Source organism: Drosophila biarmipes, chromosome 3R, assembly GCF_025231255.1.
Source record: "Drosophila biarmipes strain raj3 chromosome 3R, RU_DBia_V1.1, whole genome shotgun sequence".
Lineage (NCBI taxonomy): Eukaryota > Metazoa > Arthropoda > Insecta > Diptera > Drosophilidae > Drosophila > Drosophila biarmipes.
This window is the reverse complement of record NC_066616.1, coordinates 27,694,043-27,715,628: the sequence shown is the minus strand read 5'-3', so window position 1 is coordinate 27,715,628 and position 21,586 is coordinate 27,694,043. Positions and strand designations below refer to the sequence as shown.

The 21,586-nt window shown below is 42.6% G+C and overlaps 1 protein-coding gene across 2 annotated transcripts in view; it reads left to right on the top strand.

Moving 5' to 3' along the window:
* The window catches only part of LOC108024817 (TPR-containing protein DDB_G0280363), a 94,507-nt gene that overhangs the window by 29,642 nt on the left and 43,279 nt on the right, over positions 1 to 21,586 (top strand). The window contains exon 2 of one of the 2 annotated variants that reach the window (XM_017094943.3): positions 15,890 to 15,968. The exons of the other annotated variant lie outside the window; for it this stretch is intronic. The gene's annotated coding sequence lies outside the window, so the exon portion shown is untranslated. The remainder of the gene's footprint in view (positions 1 to 15,889; positions 15,969 to 21,586) is intronic. 2 annotated transcript variants of the gene reach the window in all.

Below are 21,586 nucleotides of genomic sequence, written 5' to 3'. Positions count from 1 at the left end.
AAACAGATCGAAACGAAATCGAATAAAGGCCACGGAAATTCGAACTTCGGGCCGCAGACACAAAGACCCATGAAATTGCTAATTGTGCGAATGAAGGGCCCAGGCCGAGCCTACAAAAACAGAAATATTAACAGATGTATACTTAGAAATATAGGCAGAAAAACGCCGTGGGCCGCCACAATTAAAATCGTAGCGAATTCCCAGGCAACAAAGGAAATTTAATTACGCCGCATGTGGCAGGGGCAGCCCTTTGAAATCGGTTTTGGTCTGTAATCAAGTGAGAAATTCCCAAAAGGCCTAATGAATATTTTTAATCGAGCAGAAAACTGGGCGTGAATCCAAGGGAAAATCGAATTTAGTTACATATTAAAGCGCTAATGATGCCGACGAAAAGGAGGTCATCAGAAATTCAGTTTTGGCAAGTGTTTTGTCACACGTCTGGAAACAATGGGGAAAACTGACAGCGCTAATTAATTGCAATTAAAAATGCGCTTTTTTCAACTTCCCCTAATTGGCAGCCGCGAACTTGTCCCCACGAATTCCGCTGGCTTCCCAAATCGACTATTTTTTCGACTTTATCAGCGCAAAGCCATCGAGCAGGCGAGCGGCCACATTCTATGTTTATTTAAATGGATAATTTGCTTAATTAATTTTCGAGCTGAAACGCTACGCATTCATCATTTTAATTAGTCGCATGTTCGAGCCCCGCTCGTTTATAAATAATTTATAAATATTGATTTGACAAAGATGTGCGGCAATAAAAATCTGTGAGCTATTAATTAAGAAGAAACGCAGCTCGGCACTCAATGTCCAATATCAAATCTCCGCTGTGAGGAAGTTTTCGTCGCATTAATCTTCTCGACACACAGGCTTTTGGCCAAAATTCCGCAGCAGGCGACAGCCATTAATATCGCCTTAATGGGCTTGCAGCAAAAATCGCAATAAAAATAAGAAAAATGATACAATTATTGCTTTGTTTTCCTGTTTATTAGGTCCTACAAGCTCAGCGCCAGACAAAGGCCACAAAAGATCGAATCGAAATTAGATTTCCTTTTGTTTTTTTCGCCAAGTCCAGACCATTTCATTTGATTTATTTTCCCCTGCATCCATCGCTGCTGCGATTTGCATATTTCTCGTAGGTGGTTCAATGAACTTGCTGTGGGTCCGCGGGGGAGCAGCGTGCCGGTGGGGGCGTCGTTAGATGGGGCGGCTGCGGTGGAGCTGGTGGTGCTGGTGGTGCTGGTGGTGCGGTGGTGCTGAGACGGCGACACTTCCAGCGCTTTCGGCTTGATTTGGCTCGCCTACGCGTTAATTTGAGAAATTTGCAAACATTTGCATGAAATCAGAAACGAAACGACGCCAAAACAAAGCCAAAATCATACAAAGGCGAGATGGCCAATCAAACGGAAAATACCCTATTTATATAAATATTATGCAGAGTAGGAAGGATTTTATGACTGTATTTGCAAAGATTTCGAACAATAGCAGCATTTAACACTTGAGAATTAGCTGGAAAACGTTAAAAAGAAATTTAATGTTCACAAAATATAAACTGTAAAGCCATTTTTTGTCTGAATCCGTTTAATCTCATTTTATATATATTTATATTGTTCTTTTATGTTGTATTAAAAGCAGATTCATATTAACTTTTATTATTCTGGTTTTACACAATTTTATTATACCTAACCAAAATCAGGTTTAATACCTGCTGCCAACAAAACAAAATAATGGTGCGGTAGGCTTTTTTATGTATAAACATTTAAATATATTTGTAATCTTCATTTGAGGTAAATGGATCTTCAATATTTTTAATTAATTTTTACTGAAAGTTCTATCCACCAAAACTAAGAACAAACTAAATCAGATAAGTACTTAATGATTCAAGAGTTCAGAGACCCTCTATCTTCTCCAATTCAATAATCAATTTCCCTATAAAAATACCTGTTCAGTCCCACAAACATGCAGGGTAGCAATCGGATTGCACAATCGAGAAGTTGCTGGATGTGGCATTAAATAAATAACGCATTTGCGGAGCCATTGATAATGTCAATTTGGGCAGTCGGCAGGCAGACAACAATTGCAAACATTTTGCCAGCCCGGCAATTTCTATTAAAGCATTTTCCACTCGCCTAACGAGTCGGGACAGTCCGGGGACTTCCTTGGCCCGCCGTTTGTTGGCTTTAGTTTTAAGGTTTTAATTGCAATTGAGTTTCGACATGAACTGCGTGCATTTGCGCAATGATTTTCCCGATAGTCAGCAACATCCATGGGAAGCACCAGTGGCAAAGGCCAAAAAAAACAAAAACACCAACGGCAGCTGGGAGCGTTTCTTGGCTAATTGATAATTTCATTAATTTATGCACTTGATGCCAACCAACTTTGGCCACTGATTGAGATATTGGCAAGCGGGAAATGCTCTGACAGCAATTTGCCTCCGTTTAGCATTGCTCGCTAATGACCGACTGGGCTCTGCCCCGAACCCATTATTAGCCCCTGGCCAGCTCATACAATCATTTGGCCGTAGAAGTATCTATCTATAACTCAGTCGGACAACCTTCGCTGTAACCCCATAAATCCATTATTGCCTCAGTTCTTGTTACGCACTTGTTTGTGTGTAATCTAGAATGCTAATTAAGCTGCCGGCATTTGTTTAGCATACCTTGTGTGTGCTTTTTTCTACGCACTTTACATACGCAGGAGGCTGACTCGATCTCGGTCTTGCATTAATTAATAAACGTCGTGATGTCGCTTTTGAAGTGTCTGTCATTATGAGATCAATTAATAGGAACAAAATTCTAGATCAAGGCGAAAATCGACAAAAATGTCGCACACGCGTGCGTGTTGTTATTGATCGACGCGCGCGCGCTCTGTAGATATGGGGGACCGGGAATTTTCCGAGTCCGAAACCGAATCGCGGATTGTGCGGATCTATCGCCGCAGACAGCACGACGTTAACGAGAATTATTACATCACCGCCACAGCCGACAGCTGCAACAACGAAGGCAAATTGAATGGCCACACATCAATCATCCTTCGCAAGTACACGCAGCTCACATCTATTTTTTAGTGGCACCTTAAATTTTATGCCCTATGCCAGAATGTAAAAACAAGAAACTCCTAATCTCAATTGACTTTCACCATTTTTTTTATTGATCTTGGCATTTTCCCTCTGGCATTTTCCATGTTATAATTTTTTATCGCTCGATGGTTTTTCATAGGCCACAAGGTAGCTGGCTTTTTGCCAGTGCACCGTAAATTTATTTTCAATTTAAAATAAACGCATTTTTTCACCGCCTTATATTGCTGTGGCCGCTGCCGCCGATGTTGTTGTGGCTGTTATAATTAATGTTGCTGATAGGCGAAATGTTGTCGGCTGTTTGTGGATATTGCTGCGATTCGATGCTACAAAGTTGCTCGATTTCGGCGTTGGCCGCACTTGTTGGCGGTTTTATGTTACACACAAATATTTTTGTTATACGCTATTAAAAACGGAGCAGCAGCCACACAAATTTGCCTTGCAAATCGCATTTTCAATATGTGTGCGCTCGGGCTTTTGAACTTGATTTTGCGGCGGCATGACAAAAGTCACGGGCCATGGCCTGCAGAGGGACGGGGGCGGGGGCGCGGGGTCAAGTACAACCCGCTGACCAAATGCAGCTGCGCCTGTGCGTGAGAACTAGCTGGGGAAAAAACACACAGCAAACGAACACTACAAAAACTGCCTTATATATATCAAGATTCGAGATTTTTGCATTAGAGGTTTCGAGCCAGTGTGTGTCTGTGTGCTTTTTGTGTACTTGAAAATTGACGCCGCACGGCTAGCACGCATTTATTTGTTGTTGTCCAGCCCGGCTGGTTAATAAATTTCGCGATACTTATCAATTAGCATACGAATTACATGCCTTGCAATCATAAATAATGCGTGTTTCAGGCAGGAGGCAGAAATCAGCTGGAAAACGCTGGAAAAAGTACCAAGCGCTATTGATGCATACACTTTGATTGCGTTTGTTTTTCCATTTTCCTATCATTTTTGGGTGCATTTCAGATTCGCTGTAATTCATAAACATTTCTGCACACTTTTGACTCGAAGGTGCGTGTTTGATTTGCCTCCGATTAGGAATGACAAATAAACAACAAATCATGCGGCACGAAACGAATGACTTAGGCAACGAACTTGATGGCATGATCGAGAAGTCCAGAATTGCCGTCTGCACAGCCCCTCCGCCCCCGCACACCGTTCGTTCCTTGGCCCATGCCCTGCGATCCAAGGCTCATTGTTATGCTCAACACTTTTGCGCTATATTTACAAATTGGGCCAATAAAATGAACACCAAGACACCAGCGTTCCGAGACCAGAGACCAGAAATGTAAGGCCATAAAGTCGAGCTGATAGCGATGGAAAAAACAACAGTCCACCGCTGATGAATTTTTATGCATGTTTATATGACGGTCATATAAAAGTCGCGTCTAGAAGTCAATGATTGTTTAATGAAAAAGCGGCTCAATCGTGTTTTCCGTCCGTATCAGGGGCCTCCAGGCGGCGGGGGAGTCATTAAAATGCCCAGCAAATAAATCAAAAACTAGCTCTCAGCGCTCAGACCACTTGATTACGCCCGATCGATCGGGCCAAGCGAATTCCGCCCGCTTCGTTAGCGCACATCACCTGCTGGGCCAGGGCAGCCACAAAGATGTCAATAATGCGCTAATCCCCAAAAATACATACGGTTCGGATAGAGTTATCATAGCTTACCCGAGCAGCGAAGATAAGACACCCTTTAGGTCGAAATAACCAAAGGAGTTTTGTGTTTTGTAGGATCTATTTTTAGTTAAACAAAAGCTTATTAAATAGCGTTTTTAATAAAGATTATAATATAATATATATCATATAATATATATAATATAATATATAATATAATAACATAATATAACAAAGTAACATTTTATTTTTTTTAAACAATTTTAAGCTTCATACGTGCCATCTACGCTTTAATTTATAAGATAAGTTTAGAGGAAATAATTTACAGCTCTTTTAAGGCCTAAAAATAAAATTTGTAACTTCCCATTTAACCCTTAACATCCTATTAAATCTTAAATACACTAAGATAAAAACCCAATTATTTTCAAATTGCTCCGACTTAAACTGTAATTGAGTACCAAAATTTGTCTTGTCACTTTTACCACGAATTTATATAGAGCATAACAGGGGAAGAACATCTTTTAGTTTGCTACAGACATCTACGCAGTGGCCTGGCTTGCGTATTATTCACTCAGCTTGAGTGTAATGAAAATGTTTGCCATGGGATTACGATAGATACAGATAGATAGATGGATCGATAGGCAGATAGTTGGCTGGCGATGGAGAGAGCGCTAAGCTGACACGGCGCTGGGCACGCGCTAAAGCGTTTAGAGACCGAAAACGTTGATAAATCGATCTGAGCCGAGTTCAATCAACGCGCCATCTCACTGTGTAAGCCCCCCTTTTTGCCACCGCCCCCGATAAGTGAGTGCTTATTGAATATTTGTGGGCTGGAGTCATGCCTCGCACACACTGCCGCAATACTGGCTCGCATCGCCTATCTGCTGCTCCAGATCTGGATATGAATCTGAGTCGGATTCCGAATCCGAGTCCAGATCTGGCAATCGATTGCCGCGTTGTCAGCCGGGCGACACTCGGCTCCAGTGATTTATGCGTATTTAGATACTTTTTGTTGTCGTTGGCAGGCATTTAACGCATGTAAGCGTGTGGGTGCCCCTTTTTTCTCGGAGGCAATTACGCCCACAAGCCGATATTTGATTTTTGATTTTCAATTTTGATGATATTGGCAGCGCATTTCGTGCGGAAATTCCCACATTTTTGTCTCACTGACTCAAAGAAATTCGCAGAGTTTTATGGCTGCGGCTTTTTGTCTCCGTTTAAAGCTCTGCTAATTAAAAGTCAATAAAAATACAGGCAGCCGAACTCATCCAGCCACCTGCCGACTCATCCGGCGGCCTTAGAGCCGTGACTAAGTGACTGCAACTGCTCCTAATTGGCCACATGCCATGTGCCACCGAACGAGGAGCTCGTCCTAAGCCTTCGGGTTTCTCGTTAATTTGCCAAATTGCCGGGGATGTACACTGGCAAAAAGGGTTCTTGCCGAGCCCGTTTGAGAATCTTGCAGATACCTTAGTTTTTCCGCATTTTCTGCGAGTGCCCGCTGGCTTATCGCCGCATAGCTCGACTCGTGGCTTTTATGATTTTTAAAAATTTAAGTCACGCTTTTGGCAATTAAGTGCCCCAACACCGAGCGAGTGCAGGCAGTGTGGCCTCCTGGCCGGCGGACAGGTGCTGCTCCTTTCGATAAAATGGAACCAGAGGGGTGTTGGCTTCAGTCCCTCTTGGCCAACAGAGCCGGCAGACCCCCGCTGGATCTGTATTTTCTCACCGCGATACGTTTGTTTGGGCGACATGAGTCGCATTTGCAATTATTTTGCGGCTCATTAAAGTTTTAAACACGTCGCTCACGTAGTGACGCGTCTGTCAGACGGCTGCCATGTAGTCGAGGCACCCTCTGCCCGCTCCCACACCCAAAAGGTGGCTCAGTGGTTCGGTGGTTCCGTGGCTTGGCGATGGTGGTTCGGTGGTGGTTCTCTGCTCCTCCAGCCTGCGAAAATGTCATTAAAATCTCTGGGGAGTTTTACGGTTTTGGCTGCTTTGATTTCGCTCTGGCTTCGACTACTTTTTCTCAACGTTTTTCGCTTGCGAAATCAAATAAAAGATTTCTTTTTTATCGCTCGAGAGCTGTTTGGTTGTTTGTTCGCCGCCTGTCTGGTTTTTATTTTATGATTATTATATATATATAGGTTTTTTCTTACGAAAATTGCCGTCGCCCCAACAAAAGACTTAGGCAACGAACTTTTTTCTTTGTACTTCTTTCGGCTTGGGTAATAAATGATTTATTTTGGCTTGTGTTTGCCGGCGCTGTCCATTGCAATTAGCTGCAGTTTAATTGAAACCGGAGCAATCGCCCAAAAATGCTTCAGCCGGAGCTCCGTGTCCGCCTGGCTCTTCCCCTATCTTGGGGGACCGATCGCAGCCAAGGCTGCGGTGTCAGGCTGCATTAATGTGTCGGCCTGGTTTTCTGGTTCAAGTACGTTTCCTTCGTTGACGTCGGGCAAATTCCATTTCATGGCCATTTGCATGGAAATCGCCTCGTCGTCTTCCGTTGTCAATAACGATTTCCATCATCATCATCATCAGCTGCTGCCGCTGCCGCTGCTGCTGCCGCTGCTGCTGCATCATCCTGTCCCCGGATTGGATTCGGGATCGTGTGTCTACCACTGAAAGTGGAATGCGAACCAGTTTGCGGCAGCTCAGATGGGATCTCCATAGCCCCCTCTGAACACCCCAAGCTGGCGTGCAGTTTTCGCCAACTAATGAAATACATATATGCAAAAAATCAAACTAAAGACTTTGCCCCGTTATCAGCCGCCTGTATATTTCTCGAAGTTCCCCTTCGTCTGATGTCGCCCCCCTGATGTCACGACATTCCTCTTTCTTATAGCGAACATCAACGGAACGGTTTTCGGGTCTTTTGTCCCCAAAATAGTCTATGCATAATTTATGAGACACAGCCCGTGGTTGCATCGCTTTATTATGCTAATCGCGGCGGTGGTAATTTGTTCATTCCGTTTCTGGCCAGCTGGGCTTAGTGTCATAATTAAGCGGCTAATTGATTTGTTGCAGGCGTTTGTTATTATTCCGTTTTATGAATTGATTGGTGATTAGTGATTAGCCAAGGCTCGCAAAAGGTGCCAACAGCTTCATCAATCAATTAGCCACGCCGCGATGTATTTCTCCGATTGCGTGGCCAAAAGTTGGGCTAACAAAAAATGGAAAAAAATACGCCCAGTCCAGAGACTAAACTGCGAATGCAATCGCAATCGCAATGAATTTGGCAATAGCTGGACACCCAAAAGAAACGGCAACGGAAATGCCATAAACCATATAAAAGAGAGCAATGATTAGAGACTGCTAGCTGCGACAGCGACTCCACTCGAGGCCCAGTCCTAGCGTCTCAAAGTCGCAAAGCCGCAAAGTCTCGCAGTCTTGACCACGTCGTCGTGTCTGGCCTGACTTGGCCATAAGTTGTGGCTCCGCGTTGCCGGCCAGAGTGTGTGCCCCCGCGAGAGGTCGTCCAGAGTGCTGCGCTGGAGATCCGGCTCGGGCTTTGGCCCAGACCAGGCCAGACTTCGCGACTGGGCGATGCTTGTTACAAATATTTTAAAGCGCTTAATAATATGCAGTTTATTATTGTTATTGGCATCGTTGCGGCACATAAAACATGCAATTGGCATTATTAACGCCATCGGCTGGGGTCGTTTTGACTTTTCGAGGGAGTCCGCACACTAAATCTATTTTTTATTTTTATTTTCTTGCTTCACTTTTATTTCTGTGGGGCGTGTGTGTGGGAATGCTGCCGCACTGATTGATTATGCTCACTGGCCAACTGGCGTTTGCCATGTTTCTGGCCGTTTCCTAACCAATCCAAGCCAATACAAGCCGAATACCCAACCCAAAAAGTCTGTTCACACCTGGCCAGGGCATTAATAAACATCGAAATTAACCGCACTCTAATTAACAGAAATACATTTGAATATCGATATGTGTGTCTGGGGTCGCATTCGGCACGCAAGCGACATTGATTGAATCAAAGGAAACCAGCCGTCGGTGGCTAATTAAAAGCAAAAGTGTTGCTAATAAATATTTTTATATAATGGCTTAATAAAGTGCGTGATTCGGCCGGGATCTGCTCTAGCGGAACGCGAGTTGAATAATAAAACTCACGGCTCCCTGCTCCGAGCGCGATTATGAATGCGAATAGGATTCAGTTTGAGTTTGAGGTGCATTAGTCTAATGAGCGGGCCGAAAAGATTTGCGTGACTTGCCAAAAGTCTTGGTTTTTTTTCTCACCGAACTATTGGCTAATTCTTCAACTCCTTGAGCAGTGGGCGTTGTGTGGTGCCAACTGGAGTGCATTTGGTTTAGAGCTGCAGAAATTAAAATCAACTGCATAGGGGCATTTTCACAAAAGTTAAAATGGCCAAGAAAATCGTTAAAATCTTTAAACAACTTGGCTGTACAGTTTATTACTTCTTTTATTTACCTAGTATTTTTTAGTAACCATAAAAGTTAAACAACAAATTTTAATAAAATCTTTTCAAAGCGGTCTATCATTTCGACCACTCACAGTCTATGAGTTAGTTTATTTAACTAAGTTTATTTGAATATAAATATATATTTTTTGTTGATGCATCAACTTAACTAATCGGCATCTATTCATTCGAAACCCCAAACTTGTTCTATCTAACACAAGTCAAAATCGAGATTAAGCAATTAAAGAGCCAGCATAATCAAACCGTTCAATGAATCCGAACCCAAACCCCCGGTTAATCCGCAGCAACTGCAATTTCCACACAGATTTTCGGCTTTTATCTAGCTGTTCACCTCTTTTCGAGTGCATCTCGTGGTGTGAGCGATGCCATATATTTCTGCACCGCCAGCTGATGACTGATTTCGATTTCCTTATTGCCAAATTGCTGGCTTTCAACTGTGCCGCCAGTGCCGCCGACGCGTCGCTAACTGCGTGCAAATGCGGCGGCAACGCGGCGTATGCGCATTTTTAATTGCCCCAACATGTTGCAGCGAAGATTGGCAGCCTCGTATTTTTTCTATCATTTTTTTGTTATTTTTTTTTTGCTCTGCTGTGTTTTTTTGAGGCAATCTACCTCTCTGTCAAATCGCTTGCGGCGCGGCAAATTAAAATTGACATTTGAACAGCTCCAACTCCGCCGCGTTAATTTCAAATAGCTCACCATTTTTGGCCAGGCAGGCGTTTACTTTTTTATTTTCGAGCACTTTATGAATTATCAATATGGAGCCGCCGCCCCGCGGATGACACACAATGTGAACTGTTACTGGCCGTTAGCCGCTTTTGGTCTTTTTCGGCGGCTTTTCGCAACGCAGGAAATAGTTTCCACCGCTGCCGCTCCATATAGGGTCTAAGTATTTGCCAAATCACACGCCACACGGTCCCCCAAAGACAATGCCGTCGTCCAGTTTGGCGGAGAGCAATCTTTGGCGTATTCCAAGTAATCCGGCAGGGGGGGAGTGCAGCATACTGGGTAGTGGGTACTGGGTACTGGGTCCAAAGCTAGAGCTCTGGTCACGATTTTAACATTTTTGAGCATGCGCAGTGCGCACCCCAAAATTTTGCAGCGTTTGCCCATTAATTTTCATTGAAAACGTTTTCATATTTTTGCCACAGTTTTCTCGTCGTTGCCCAGACCCGATTGCTGTTGTTGTGGTTGTGGCGGCCACATTTTGGTATAGCACAATATTTTCATTGTGGTGTTTTGGCATATATTTATGTGCAGTAAAAAATGCGATCAAGATAGCAGCCAGGACCAGGTCCAACCCATGGGCCCCGGCTGGCTTTTCCAAGTACTCGGCCAAAACTACTGCCCACATGTGCACTCATAAAAATGCAAAAAATAGAACAATCATTTCAAGAATAGTATTAAAAAAATATTTTTTTAAATCTGGGTTACATTTATATTTTAAATTTGTTAAGTTCAAGTTGATTTGAACAATTTTGACTTGAAAAACTATTTTAATCTCAGGAAGTAGTTGATTTTTCTGTATATAAATAATTTCTTAGGTATGGATGTTACTTATTTCCTCGGACCCAATGGTAGATTTATTTTTCTGAGTGCCCGATCTGCGGTTCAACTTTGCACTTCAATTGCGGCCCGTATTTTTGGGGGCGCTGGTGCAAATTAATGGATTCATTCAGCATTTTGGCAGCAGCCGCGGCGCGGCGAAGTTCAATGTTTATGTTAACAACTTGGCACCTTTTGGATGGCCGCGGGTGCTGGCGGAGGGTGTTCCTCATTTAATTGAATTCCCTGTTTAATTTATCAATTAGAGTGTGGCCTTTGTTAATTAAAGACTGACTGGCTTAAATGCTGGCCGAATTAGCGGCCAACTGGCATGGCCATTTGGGAGGCAGTCAGGAAACAAAGAAACCACAAATTGACCGGGCTCTCATTGTCTTGTGTTTTATTTTTTGTATTTTTTGGTTTTATTCTCCTATATTTTATTTTTTTGGGGTGTGGACCAGGGCGAGTCCCTGGCTCTGCCAAGAAACAAATGCTAATTATATGGCTACCGAGAGTACGTTTCCCTCCATGCGAGTACGAGGCTCTTATTGATTCTCGACGCTGGGCAAGGTTATGATTTCTCGTTCGCTTCCCTGGCTGTGCTCCTCCAGCGGCAGCCACGCCCATTTAATTGCCACCTAGCATTTAAGTTAACTAACTGTTCATAAATAGTTATGGCATACACGGTCAGCCGGGCTGCAAGAAATAGAAAACCTAAAGCTGAATACCCGGCTGCGCCCACAAAGCCCGGCCAAAAGCGCCGCTCAGTACCACAATCTGCAGTCATTGCAGGCCAAGTTGGCAGTGCTTTTTTCTATAGGTCTTGCCATTGTTAGCGCAACAAATTTATTTTCCCACTCTCGGCTGGAGCCTGGTTTTTTTGCCGCTGCTGCCGCTGCCATTGCCCAAACAAAAATTAGTTAATTTAGCGCATTTTGCTGGATTTTAGCACTGCTGCTGCCAATTTGATTTGCAGGCCAATTGCTGATTGCTTTATTAACCGTTAATTCGCCGTGCGAGCCATGTCCTTGGACCGAAAAAATATGGCTTCCGCAACGCAAAAACAAAGAAATAACAGCCGAATTATTAATGGTTTCTAGAGTAAATATTGGGTTTGGTAAAAATGAATTTCAATATCTTTGTATGCAGCTGCAAAGGAGCACTTAATAAAGCCCATTAATGCAAAATCGATTTCTAGTGAGCTCGGAGATTCGGCAAAAGACATTAAAAAATATTTTATGGCTAAGAGGTGCTTAAAAAATATGTGCATTAATTTAAAACAAAAATCATAATAACCCCTTTACATAACTTAAGAATGAAAAATCAAAACAAGCAAGAAATTTTTGATGCTTGCGCTGAGTGGGTTATCAGTTTTATTCTTATATTTAGCTGAGACTTCAATAAGTACGAGGTGATAATATATAATATTAAAATATTTTTCTTCGAATAGGCAACTAAATTATCTTTTCTGTTCTTACAGTTTTATTAATTTTTAATTCGTAACTATCCTTTTAATATATATTTATTGTTGATTACTTAAAGAGTTCCTAAATGGATGACATATTCGTAACTCCCATTTCCTTTTACATTATTATGGCCACCTTTCCGGTTCCCATAGCCATCTGCATTTACTCCTTAATTGAATTATGCGTCTGGGCTTTGAGATTGGTCCAGCCTGGGGTTTCCCACCTTCATAAATTTCCCATATGCAAAGCAGAGCAAATACTAGGCTCCCAGGCATAAATCAGCCGGCTCAAAGGAGACCCCACACACAATTGGACCCGGAGGGGCGGCATTCATTTCATTCATGCGTGGATTGTTCGGATCTGCCCCAACATTTTGGAGGTGTCGTTTATGCAAATGAGCCACGTCAAATGCCACAAAAAACCGAGCACGCCCAACATGTCGCAGTGGATGTCAGAGGGCGTATATAGTGGGGCCTAATTGCCCCGATATCTTGCTGGGTTATACTATATGGCTTATATGTTCCATTGTCATGCTGAAATCGGGGCTAAATGCAGTCTCGCGCACGACGAATGACTGAGTGTGTGAGTGGCGCATTTGCATAAATTAAGCCACTTGAAGTCGATGCCGAGATGTGGATATCGATGGCTTGTGTCAATCAGCGGCGCATGCAAATCAATCAGCCGATGGACAAGTTATTCGTCATACACCTGACAGTTGGCCACAATTTATGGGCCAGCAGCAGGCCACTTAACAAGCGCAAAATCACATAAACAGCAACAATGGGACACAATAAAAGTAGAAAAGAAACAATCCTGGCTTGCATTGCTTCGGAGATGCGTTAATCACCTTTATTTATATCTATTTATGGTCACTGAGTGCCCGTGCGTTCGGCCCTCCCGAATAAAATAAAAAGACTGGCCACAAAAAAAGTGAATGGTTTTTATGCTGAGCCATACATCAGCGGGCCCGACGACTGGTACCATCCCATACAATTATGACTTTACACTTTGTGCCACCTTTTGGGTGGTTTACGATCCGGCGGTCAGCGTTTTATGGCCCATCGTTTAGGCCCGGCTAATGGCTGTTAGCTTTGAAAAAGTGTTGACACTTTACTCTGGAGACCTCATCTATAGGCCAAAATATCAATAAATGCTCGTAAAACGTAAGCCCCTCAAAGAAGTTGCCAAAATATATAAAACGTTCATTTCCGTTTCTCGTCTAAAGGAATCTAAGAGCTGGCATCTCGATAATGCTGTGCGAAGACGGTCCACAAAAGGGTTCCAAGCTCGTGAGCCGACTTAACTATTGTCAGGGGATTAGGCATTAGTTGAGACTTGTTCTCGGCTTGTATTCGAAAGATCTGCATACGATTATTAGGATCTGGTGATGTGAGTGGGCTGGCGGAGAAATCGTGAATGAACAGTAGCCATGAATGAAATGCTTTTACTATTCACCATTCATTCAGTGAACCCTTTGAGATTTCTCTCTACTTTTTGCCCCTAAAATGCGATCCAAGCAACTTAGTTGCCCGCATTTCGAAGGCAGGGACCCCACCCATTGGGAAACCCATAAGGAAAATGTACAAAAACACAGGTAAAAAAACACAGAAATAAACGCTCAACCATTTTGGCAATTTGGAGCAGAGCAGGCTGCAAGAAATGTTGAAATACTTAACAAAATCCACAAGTAACGACAACAATAAAAAATAAACGAACGTTTTTATAGCTTTTCAATTGATTTTAAAGTTTTTGGCGTGCAGAGCAATAAATAAAACTGCGTACGGCGCATTATACAATAATAAATCTTCGAGAGACCCAGTCGCAGCCAAGTCGATATGTGAGTGCGAGTGTGAGTGCGATTGTGAGTGTGAGTGCACTTGTGCGCAGATATTCGCAGGTATTCACAAAAAGTGGGCGTGCTGCGTGTTTCGTTGTTGGCAGCGCACTTTGCGCATTAAAATGCCGCGCATGCGTGCCAAAGTGTTGCAACGTCAGTCAGCCAAGTCAGCTAAGTCAGCCAACGTGCCCCACTCCCTTCGAAGAGGCAGGATGTCGGCTGGGGATACAGATCATGTTGAGCAATATGCCCAAGCACTTCTGATCGGAAGCGACCCCGCTACTCCCTCTCCGCGGCCTGCGTAATTAATGCCGCACTTTTATTCATAATAAATTCACTTTAAATGCATGTTTTCTCGCACATTAAAAGCGCATAAATTAAAAATCAACACCCAAATGCGTCAACAGGCGTCTCGCGAGCTGCGTGTGGCAGAGTTTCGTGGGATTTTCGAGGGGGTTTTTTGCAGAGAGTCGTGGCCGTGGCCATGGCTGCCTCATCACTCATACGCAATGAAGACATTTATATGGCAAAAGCCATTTAGCGCCGGCATCGCTGTCGTTGACGCTTCTTTTTGGCGCCACCAGAAGCGGTTGTTCGAGTCAGGGGTGTGGCCCAGGGGGGTCTTGAGTGCTACCATGGCTGAGATAAGAGCGTAGGTGAGGCCCCAGGGGCAGTACCGCATCAGTTTTAAGTGCCTTTAAAATCTTAAGTATGATATTTGGAAAACCTTTACCACTTTACTTTAATAAGTATTAAACAAAGTTCGTTTTCATTTTCTTGGCATTTCTAAATATTAAATTCCTATTACCATCACATCTCACATCAAATTCACAAAAACCATTTTATTGTAATAGAAAAATGGTAAAATATTTAAGGCCACGGTTTTTTTATGTTCCGTATATCTCTCTTATGATTTCAAAAGTCATCGTAAAATTCGGGGATGCCCAAGTAATTTCCTGGGAATCCAGGGGAATGGTAAATTTAATCAGCTATTATACGGATATTTTGGGCATTTTATTTATTTATTATTGATTAACTACTAAATATATTAAAACCATTATTTATTTGCCATTTTTTGTTGAATATATGACTAAAGTGTCTGGTATCAGATACTACCAATGATATATTCACCCGGCGATGCAATTGTGGCCATCTAGTGAGTGTTCCCACGAACCCCCTCTCCGGCACGTCCCTGCTTTGGGCCTGCTCACGCACTGGCCAGCTTCTTTTGGCCATCCAGCCTCCGTCCCCCAGCCTCTATTCACTATCCTCTATTGCTTATCTGGGGGACTTGGCCATTTTCCAGCCGCCACAACACACGCAATGGGCGTCGCCAGGCACCTGCTGCAAAGGCAGCACTTGCTCTTGTCGCCCGCTGAAATCAGAGCAAGGCAAGGTGTATCTTTGTATCTGTGAGTTGGCTCCGCAGAGCCAGAGCCCCGGTATAGTGTGCATACACACTCCACCGACTTGTATCCATGTGATGACAGCGACTTGTGCGTTGGCTTCGCCTGTGGAACATGTTAATTCGAACGTTGCATAAAGAGGGAAAACCGAGTAACGCTACATGGCAGACCGTTGGCTGGAAGCTGGAAGCTGCTCCTTATTTTATGTAATTGCCAACTAAACACTTTCGGCCGCAATCGCAATTGCCGGCCCCCCCCTTTTCCACCATTTCCCCTGCCATTTTCAGAAAATGTGGATCGTCGTTTATGTCTAATTAAAATTGATCTGCGTGCCGGGCGTGCCAAACGCTAGACTGCTAAACTGGTGCTGCTTTTTGTCTCCGGCAAACGGGGCGTACTTATATGTACTTATATGTTAAGTGTGCTGATTTGTATTAATTATAACGCTTTAATGTCGCTTCGCTTGAAACTATTTGCAGTGCACACACAGAGATCGCAAGCGGCTGGCATTTCCTGCGCTAACACATTCTTCCTGCTCCGCCGGAGCAGCGGGCCAAAGTAAGTCAATAAATCTATGCAAAACTTATTATAAATCATATGACAAACTGCGAACGGGGGGCGCTTTTAATTACCTGTTTTGCCACACTGAACCAGCTAGCTTAATAAGCCGCCTTAATTTGGCTTAATTTGCGGGCGGCCACAGGGTCGCATGAGTAACGTTTAATTGCAGGCCAAAACAAAGGCAGCAGGCCAGCGGAGTCGCAACTGGCAGCTCGAAAAGAATTTCAGCTGGAATTGCTCATTACGATCGGGCCATTCCTCGGAAATAGCTGCCAGTAGCTGGCCGCCATAACAATAACAATAATAATAATTAAAAACCGATTTTTTCTTCATTTTTCGCCTCGTTTGTTGGTCCGGCTGGGCCGTAAAAACAACAACTAACTGGGCTATAAACATATGCCCCATATGTGTGTAGGTGCCCGACTATATGAATTTGCTTAGTCAAGCGGCCATAAACGGCGCCCCAAAAAAATGAAATAATAATAATCACAATACTATACTGGGCGCAGCACTTTGCCACCAAGCGAGACAGAAAATAAAAAACATATAGATCCGAGAAACAGATTGCAGCTAAATATTATTGCAATTAATAATTTAGCAATTAAATTTAGCACCAGGCGCTGGAATTATAACAGCGGCGATTAACAATTAAGCCTTGCCACTTAGGCAGATGCCAACAGCAAAAAAAGGTAAAAAAACTGCAACAGCAATGGCAAAAAATGTCTGTCCAAATTTTTTGTCTGCCGCATTAGCAACTGCAATTGTTGCTGCTGCTGCTACTGCTGCTGCTGCTGTTGCTGCTGCCACTGGGGTTAGGCAACAATTAAGCAATTTTCATAATTACAAACAATGACCAATTTTTTGACACGCTTGCAAAGCGCGCAAAATTTTTTTGATTTAACCAGCGGCAACCTGCAACAACAGCAACCTGCAACAACAACTGCCAGCAGCAATATTGCTGCAGCAAGTGCAACAGCAACTTTAGCGGCGCAAAACGCTGATTTGTGTCTGGCCGCCAGTTGATGCATGTTTAATCAGTTTTGGCTGCAGAATAAAAGGAAATTTAACTTGGTTTTTTTTTTGGTTTACAATTTTAAGCATAACGAACGGAATTGTTGCCCCGGCGATTTTAGTTTTACATGTTCTGTTAAAACTTGGCTTTACTGATTTGAAGGAAGGGAACATTTTATGTTTCGTTTTATTTTTAAATTTTACCATTTTTAAAAGCGTAAAACACATTTACATGTTGGAGAACTAGGAACCCAAAAATGAACTTCTAGATACAACAACTTTAGTTATTGAATTCCGATTAAGACGTGGGAGATATCTTTGAGTATGTGCTTGCATTCTTTAATTTTTTACACTTAAATGTTTCTATGGTCAAAATTTCAAACCAATTTTTGGTAATTCCAATGGCTTTCAAACTGGGAGCCCAAAACTGAACTTCCAGATGCCATAACTTGGGCTGTTCCATTCCGATTTCTCTTTGAGTTTGTGGTCGCATTTTGTGATGTTCTACATTAACATCTTTCAATAAAAGGAGGGTTAAAATTTTAGCTCATTTTCATGTCCCATTTTTCCATAATTCCAGAGGCTTTCAAACTGGGAGCCCAAATATGAACTTCCAAATGCCATAACTTGAGCTATTCCATTCCGATTTAGACGTGGGATACCTCTATTAGTTTGTGTTCGAATTCTCTGATGTTCTACATTAACATCTTTCAATTAAAGGAGGGTCAAAATTTTAGCCCATTTTCATGTCCTATTTTTCCGTAATTCCAGAGGCTTTCAAACTGGGAGCCCAAATATGAACTTCCAAATGCCATAACTTGAGCTATTCCATTCCGATTTAGACGTGGGATACCTCTATTAGTTTGTGTTCGAATTCTCTGATGTTCTACACCAAAATCTTTTAATAAAAGGAGGGTCAAAATTTTAGCCCATTTTCATGTCCCATTTTTCCATAATTCCAGAGGCTTTCAAACTGGGAGCCCAAATATGAACTTCCAAATGCCATAACTTGAGCTATTCCATTCCGATTTAGACGTGGGATACCTCTATGAGTTTGTGGTCGCATTTTCTGATGTTCTACATTAACATCTTTCACTTAAAGGAAGGTCAAAATTTAAGCCCATTTTCATGTCCCATTTTTCCGTAATTCCAGTGACTTTCAAACTGGGAGCCCAAATATGAACTTCCAAATGCCATAACTTGAGCTATTCCATTCCGATTTAGACGTGGGATACCTCTATGAGTTTGTGGTCGCATTTTCTGATGTTCTACATTAACATCTTTCAATTAAAGGAGGTTCAAAATTTTAGCCCATTTTCATGTCCCATTTTTCCGTAATTCCAGTGACTTTCAAACTGGGACCCCAAATATGAACTTCCAGATGCCATAACTTGAGCTATTCCAATTCGATTTGTACGAGGGATACCTCTATGAGTTTGTGGTCGAATTCTCTGATGTTCTACATAAACATCTTTCAATTAAAGGAGGGTCAAAATTTTAGCCCATTTTCGTGTCCCATTTTTCCGTAATTCCAGTGGCTTTCAGACTGGGAGCCCAAATATGAACTTCCAAATGCCATAACTTGAGCTATTCCATTCCGATTTAGACGTGGGATACCTCTATGAGTTTGTGGTCGCATTTTCTGATGTTCTACATTAACAACTTTCAATTAAAGGAGGGTCAAAATTTGAGCCCATTTTCATGTCCAATTTTTCCGTAAATTCAGTGGCTTTCAGACTGAATTTTTGTTTGCAGTGCAACAAAACAGAACCAAGAGTTTCGGCTGCCAAGAAGCAAAATCTGCTGAAAAGCGCATGTGCACATGTTAACTGGCCCGCGGCGCTGAATACAGGAAGGGGATATCGCAGCTTCCACCTGACAACAATCACGTGCCCAGCAAATGTGCGGCAGACAATTGACCAGCGGCTGCCACCGACGTGTCGTGCATTAGAGTTGAGATTATACGAAGGAGAGGGGCGGGGAACTGAACCGATTTATATAATCAGCAGCGACACAAAACGTGGCAACATACGGCAAATAATTCGCCGCTTTGGGCAATCTAAAACAATTTGCGTTTTGTGTATCGGACAGGGAAAAAGACCGAAAAACACCGAAAAACTACGAGAAACGATTGCAGTTTGGGTCTCAGCATTTTGCGTGCTGTGCGATTGGGCAACTTCGCTGTCCAGTGGGTGCAGTGCAGCGGTTTTTTCTTCATTTTTTTCTGCCTGGACTGGGAGACATCTGAGCCAGGTTGTCCCACCCGCAATTAATGCATAATAATTGCAAACGAAAACCGAGTCGAGCCAGCGAATCGAGTTGCCACAAATCGCGGCAAGTGTTGCGAATGCGACTGCAAATGCGATTGCCGGCCACAAAGTCTCTAGGGTCTTCGTCTTAGCCGGCCACACGATATTAAACAATAATTGTAACTGTAAAGTGAGCTTAACGTGAGTGCATCAAAGCATAATCTCTCTTGCAACAGAGACACAGATACGGATGCAAAGCTATAGATACAAAGATATATAGATACAGATACAGATACGGATGGAAGCCAAAGCGCAGACTGTAAAACAAAACACAGAAAAATATTCATTGAAGAAAAAAGCCAGCCAACAGACAGACAGTCGTACAGGCAGACAGACAAACCGAGGAGTCAAGAAACTTGGCTAGTACGTAAAACATACCGCCTTATAATTAGAGCAGAAATTCTGACGTTTCTATTTCAATTTTCCAACAAACGCCACGCAAAACTGCCACGCCAAGTGACGTTTTGATTGAGTGATTGGCAACAAGACGTGGTCTTCGGTCCTCGGCGGACTGGGTCGCTTTTTGGACCCGGTAGCCAACCAGGCAGCAAGTGTTTGCCCACTGCGGTCGCTCTATGGGCAGTATTCCATGCCGATCCGATGGTGGATGGTATACCACGGTTGCAAATATCTGCATACCAGGGGCTCTGTCGCCGTCTCTGCCATTGCACTGGGCCACGAATAACTGAATGAAAATCGTTGTGAAAGAAGGTCTCGAGTTACCCTCGACAGCGATCCGCTGCAGGTTGCTGTCGCACTCCAAATCCGGCACGTAATTCAAGCCCGGGAGAAATTTCCATTGCACATGACAACAGTGGCAGGCCACTGTGGGCAAAAAGTCCTATAAGTACCGAAGAAAAAATATTTTATTTAAGAACCTTTGGCTAAGAATTTGGTATTAACTTTTTGGGATAATGCTTTCTGTGTCTTACACCACATTGGTATATTTTTAAACCATTCAGAAAGATGTATCTATGGGTTTTTCTTCAATATTACATTAAAATTATTGTCTTATTTAGACAGACAGATTGATAAAATATTTTATTAAAGTCAAAACAAGTTTTAAAGCCACTTATAACAAAGTATAAAAAATAAATCTTAAAGTACACTTGCTTAAAAATCAATATAAAATACACTTGGATAACTAAGTTACACAGCAGTATTTTTTTTAGTTGGTTAAAATATTTGTTATTCATTTAAAGTAGCTTGTTCCAATTAACAATAAGAAAAAAGAATACTTAAGATAGAGATTAGCTTTTTGCCCATAGTCGAGTGGATGAGAAAAACACCCTGGTCGTGTATACATTGAAGCAGAGTTTAAAATTATCACAAGACAATTTAGCAGAAAAAAGAAAAAACAATGTTGGGGCTGCCACACCCACTTTATGCCGTCCGAGTTCCAAGTGGTAATTGCACCAATTTGAATACGTAATAAAATCGAATGAGCAGCAAATCGATTAGCGATCTAACGCGCCCATTGTGTGGTCGTATCGGATCTCTTGTTTTTCTATGTTTTCTATTTTTTTGTTTAACTTTTGTACCCCCATACGATCCAAGCGTTATATAGCCAAAGCTATGGCGCACGAGCTAGACGCCGAGACGTTTGTCCGGATTGGATCGATCGACTTGCGGATACTGCCACCGCTCAATGTGAAGGTCAGTAGGTGGCGGCCAGCGACTGCAAACAATCAATTAGACTGAATGCCTAAAACGGTAAAATCCATATGTGCACTGTGCACCAGATAACACGGCCAGTGGATAATGCCATGCAAACTCGCATGGCTGTCGATCAGGAATACGAATACATGGGTGTGCCGGTGCATTCGCACTCCAAGATCAAGGTGACACTGGACTGGATTGAACTGGGAACCGGGTGTGCTGAGGAAATTGTATTCGAACTAGGGTTTTGTATTTCACTCAAAAGCCCTGGAAAGTTACTCCTTTATTTTGTGAATAAACAACTTTAATATTTTATTAACAAGCAATCATAATGCTAGCTGTGTGTGACGCATTGGCTAATAACCATTCATCGATACTTCATACATAGCTCATGAAAAATACTTTATTTAAACATATGCTTTGCCGTAATTACACCTATTATATTTTTATTAAGTGATTTGCTTTTATGCGAAGTTGTACTTAAGTTTATTAGAGGTTATAAAGAAAACTGAGCAATTTATTGAAATTTCCAAATCCGCTTCAATTTACTTAGTACTCAAAAACAATTTGCAGAAACCAGGCCAGTATTATAAAGGCCAGATTAAATACCTTTGGTCAATTAACAATTTTCCAAGA